At 42.6% G+C, this 5,000-nt stretch overlaps 1 protein-coding gene across 1 annotated transcript in view; it reads left to right on the top strand.

The window, feature by feature from the left end:
• LOC113824784 (uncharacterized) overlaps nt 1-5,000 on the top strand; it is a 48,708-nt gene that overhangs the window by 42,012 nt on the left and 1,696 nt on the right. The gene's annotated exons all lie outside the window — the stretch shown is intronic.

Raw genomic sequence — 5,000 nt, 5'->3', positions numbered from 1 at the left:
CCTCTCTCTCTCTTATTTCTCTCTCTCCCTCTCTCTCTTCTTCTTATCTCTCTCTCTTTCTATATCTCTCTCTCTCTCTCTTCTCTCTTTCTTATCTCTCTCTCTCCCTCTCTCTTTCTTTATCTCTCTCTCCTCTTCTCCCTCTCTCTCTCTTTCTTTTATCTCTCTCTCCTTCTCCTTCTCTCTCTTTCTTTTATCTCTCTCTCTCCCTCTCTCTCTCTCTCCCTCTCTATCTCTTTCTTTTATCTCTTTCTCTCCCCTCTCTCTCTCTTTCTTTATCTCTCTCTGTCCCTCACTCTCTCTTTCTTTATATCTCTCTCTCCTTCTCTCTCTCTTTCTTATCTCTCTCGCTCCCCCTCTCTCTCTTTCTCTATCTCTCTCACTCCTCTCTCTCTCTTTCCTTATCTCTCTCGCTCTTTCTTTATCTCTCTGTCTGCCTCTCTCTCTCTTTATCTCTCTTTCTTTATCTCTCTCTCTCCCTCTCTCTCTCTTTCTTTATCTCTCTCTCTCTCTTTCTTTATCTCTCTCTCTCTCCCTCTCTCTCTCTTTATCTCTCTCTCCCTCTCTATCTCTTTCTTTATCTCTCTCTCTCCCTCTCTCTCTCTCTCTCTTTCTTTATCTCTCTCTGTCCCTCACTCTCTCTTTCTTTATATCTCTCTCTCTCTCCTTCTCTCTCTCTTTCTTTATCTCTCTCTCTCTCTCTCTCTCTCTTTCTTTATCTCTCTCTGTCTATCTGTGTCCTCTCTCTCTCTTTCTTTATCTCTCTCTCTCCCTTTCTCTCTCTTTTCTTTACATCTCTCTCTCCCTCCTATCTCTTTCTTTATCTCTCTCTCTCTCCCTCTCTCTCTCTTTCTTTATCTCTCTCTGTCTATCTGTGTCCTCTCTCTCTCTTTCTTTATCCTCTCTCTCTTTCTTAATCTCTCTATCTCCTTCTCCTCTCTCTTTCTTTTATCTCTCTCGCTCCCCCCTCTCTCTTTCTTTATCTCTCTCACTCCCTCTCTCTCTCTCTTTCTTTATATCTCTCTCTCTCCCTCTCTCTCTCTTTCTTTATCTCTCTATCTCCTTCTCTCTCTCTTTCTTTATCTCTCTCTCTCCCTGTCTCTCTTTTTCTTTATCTCTTGCTCTCTCTCTCTATCTCTCTCTCTCTCTTTCTTTATCTCTCTCTCTCTCTTTCTTTATCTCTCTCTCTCTCTCTCTCTCTCTCTCTCTCTCTCTCTCTCTCTCTCTCTCTCATCTCCTCTCTCTCTCTCTCTGTCTCTCTCTCTCTCTCTCTCTCTTTATCTCTCTCTCTCTCTCTCTCTCTCTCTCTCTCTCCTCTCTCTCCTCTCTCTCTCTCTCTCTCTCATCTCTCCTCTCTCTCTCTCTCCTCTCTCTCTCTCTCTTTAACTCTTTCTCTCTTTCTTTATCTCACTGCCTCACACTCTCTCTCTTTCTTTCTCTCTCTCTTTCTTTATCTCTCTCTCTCCCTCTCTCTCTCTTTCTTTATCTCTCTCTCTCCCTCTCTCTCTCTTTCTTTATCTCTCTCTCTCCCTCTCTCTCTTTCTTTATCTCTCTCTCTCCCTCTCTATCTCTTTCTTTATCTCTCTCTCTCCCTCTCTCTCTCTTTCTTTATCTCTCTCTGTCCCTCACTCTCTCTTTCTTTATCTCTCTCTCCCCCTCTCTCTCTCTTTCTTTATCTCTCTCCTTCTCTCTCTCTTTCTTCATCTCTCTCCCTCCCCCTCTCTCTCTTTCTCTATCTCTCTCACTCCCTCTCTCTCTCTTTCTTTTTTTCTCTCTCTCTCCTTCTCTCTCTCTTTCTTTATCTCTCTGTCTGCCTCTCTCTCTCTTTATCTCTCTCTCTGTCTTTCTTTATCTCTCTCTCTCCTTCTCTCTCTCTTTCTTTATCTCTCTCTCTCCCTCTCTCTCTCTTTCTTTATCTCTCTCTCTCCCTCTCTCTCTCTTTCTTTATCTCTCTCTCTCCCTCTCTCTCTCTTTCTTTATATCTCTATCTCTTTCTTTATCTCTCTCTCTCTCCCTCTCTCTCTCATTCTTTATCTCTCTCTTTCTTTATCTCTCTCTCTCCCTCTCTCTCTTTTTCTTTTTCTCTCTCTCTTTCTTTATCTCTCTCGCTCCCCCTCTCTCTCTTTTTTTATCTCTCTCACTCCCTCTCTCTCTCTTTCTTTATCTCTCTCTCTCTCCCTCTCTCTCTCTTTCTTTATCTCTCTGTCTCCCTCTCTCTCTCTTTATCTCTCTCTCTCTCTCTTTCTTTATCTCTCTCTCACCCTCTCTCTCTCTTTCTTTATTTCTCTCTCTCCCTCTCTCTCTCTTTCTTTATCTCTCTCTCTTTCTTTATCTCTCTCTTTCTTTATCTCTCTCTCTCTCTCTCTCTCTCTCTCTCTCATCTCTCTCTCTCCTCTCTCTCTCTCTCTCTCTCTCTCTCTCTTTCTCTCTCTTTCTTTATCTCTCTCTCTCCCTCTCTCTTTTCTTTATCTCTCTCTCTCCCTCTCTCTCTCTCTTTCTTTATCTCTCCTCTCTCTCCCTCTCTCTCTCTCTTCTTTATCTCTTTCTCTCCCTCTCTCTCTCTTTCTTTATCTCTCTCTCTCCTCTCTCTCTCCCTCTCTATCTCTTTCTTTATCTCTCTCTCTCCCTCTCTCTCTCTTTCTTTATCTCTCTCTGTCCCTCACTCTCTCTTTCTTTATATCTCTCTCTCCCTCTCTCTCTTTCTTTATCTCTCTTGCTCCCCCTCTCTCTCTTTCTCTATCTCTCTCACTCCCTCTCTCTCTCTTTCCTTATCTCTCTCGCTCTTTCTTTATCTCTCTGTCTGCCTCTCTCTCTCTTTATCTCTCTCTCTCCCTCTCTCTCTCTTTCTTTATCTCTCTCTCTCCCTCTCTCTCTCTTTCTTTATCTCTCTCTCTCCCTCTCTCTCTCTTTCTTTATCTCTCTCTCTCTCCCTCTCTCTCTCTTTCTTTATCTCTCTCTCTCCCTCTCTATCTCTTTCTTTTTCTCTCTCTCTCCTTCTCTCTCTCACTCTCTTTCTTTGTCACTCTCTGTCCCTCACTCTCTCTTTCTTTATATCTCTCTCTCTCTCTCTTTCTCTCTCTCTTTCTTTATCTCTCTCTCTCCCTCTAACTCTCTTTCTTTATCTTTCTCTCTCCCTCTCTCTCTCTTTCTTTATCTCTCTCTCTCCCTTTCTCTCTCTTTCTTTACATCTCTCTCTCCCTCTCTATCTCTTTCTTTATCTCTCTCTCTCTCCCTCTCTCTCTCTTTCTTTATCTCTCTGTCCCTCTCTCCCTTCTTTACCTCCCTCTCTCCCTTCTTTATCTCTCTCTCTCCCTCTCTCTCTCTTTCTTTATCTCTCTTGCTCCCCCTCTCTTTCTTTATCTCTCTCACTCCTCTCTCTCTCTTTCTTTATCTCTCTCTCCTCTCTCTCTCTCTTTCTTTATCTCTCTGTCTGCCTCTCTCTCTCTTTATCTCTCTCTCTCTTTCTTTATCTCTCTTTCTCCTTCTCTCTCTTTCTTTATCTCTCTCTCTCCCTCTCTCTCTTTTTTTATTTCTCTCTCTCCCTCTCTCTCTTTTTCTTTATCTCTCTCTCTTTCTTTATCTCTCTCTGTCCCTCACTCTCTCTTTCTTTATCTCTCTCTCCCCCTCTCTCTCTCTTTCTTTATCTCTCTCCTTCTCTCTCTCTGTCTTTATCTCTCTTGCTCCCCTTCTCTCTCTTTCTTTATCTCTCTCACTCCCTCTCTCTCTCTTTCTTTATCTCTCTCTCTCTCCCTCTCTCTCTCTTTCTTTATCTCTCTGTCTGCCTCTCTCTCTCTTTATCTCTCTCTCTCTTTCTTTATCTCTCTTTCTCCTTCTCTCTCTCTTTCTTTATCTCTCTCTCTCCCTCTCTCTCTCTTTTTTTATTTCTCTCTCTCCCTCTCTCTCTTTTTCTTTATCTCTCTCTCTTTCTTTATCTCTCTCTGTCCCTCACTCTCTCTTTCTTTATCTCTCTCTCCCCCTCTCTCTCTCTCTTTCTTTTTCTCTCTCTCTCTCCCTCTCTCTCTCTTTCTTTATCTCTCTGTCTGCCTCTCTCTCTCCTTTATATCTCTCTTCTCTTTCTTTATCTCTCTCTCTCCTTCTCTCTGTCTTTCTTTATCTCTCTATTTTCTCTCTGTCTTTCTTTATCTCTCTCTCTCTCTCTGTCTTTCTTTATCTCTCTCTCTCACCTCTCTCTCTTTCTTTATATCTCTCTCTCCCTCTCTATCTCTTTCTTTATCTCTCTCTCTCTCCCTCTCTCTCTCATTCTTTATCTCTCTCTGTCCCTCTCTCTCTCTTTCTTTATCTCTCTCTCTCCCTCTCTCTCTTTTTCTTTTTCTCTCTCTCTTTCTTTATCTCTCTCGCCCCCCCTCTCTCTCTTTCTTTATCTCTCTCACTCCCTCTCTCTCTCTTTATCTCTCTCTCTCTCCTCTCTCTCTCTCTTTTCTTTATCCTCTCTCTTTCTCTATCTCTCTCTTTGTCTCCTCTCTCTTTCTTTATCTCTCTCTTTCTTTCTCTCTCTCTCTCCCTTTCTCTCTCTTTCTTTATCTCTCTCTCTCCCTCTCTCTCTCTTTCTTTATCTCTCTCTCTCTCTCTCTCTCTCTTTATCTCTCTCTCCTTCTCTATCTCTTTCTTTATCTCTCTCTGTCCCTCACTCTCTCTTTCTTTATATCTCTCTCTCCTTCTCTCTCTCTTTCTTCATCTCTCTCTCTTTCTTTATCTCTCTCTCTCCCTTTCTCTCTCTTTCTTTACATCTCTCTCTCCCTCTCATCTCTTTCTTTATCTCTCTCTGTCTCTCTGTGTCCTCTCTCTCACTTTCTTTATCCCTCTCTCCCCCTCTCTCTCTCCTTCTTCATCTCTCTTCTTCTCTCTCTCTGTCTTTATCTCCCTTGCTCCCCCTCTCTCTCTTTCTTTATCTCTCTCACACCCTCTCTCTCTTTCTCTCTCCCTCTCTCTCTCTTTCTTTATCTCTCTGTCTGCCTCTCTCTCTCTTTATCTCCCTCTCT

This window comes from Penaeus vannamei, chromosome 2 (genome assembly GCF_042767895.1).
Source record: "Penaeus vannamei isolate JL-2024 chromosome 2, ASM4276789v1, whole genome shotgun sequence".
NCBI lineage: Eukaryota > Metazoa > Arthropoda > Malacostraca > Decapoda > Penaeidae > Penaeus > Penaeus vannamei.
This window is presented reverse-complemented; position numbering and strand designations above follow the sequence as displayed.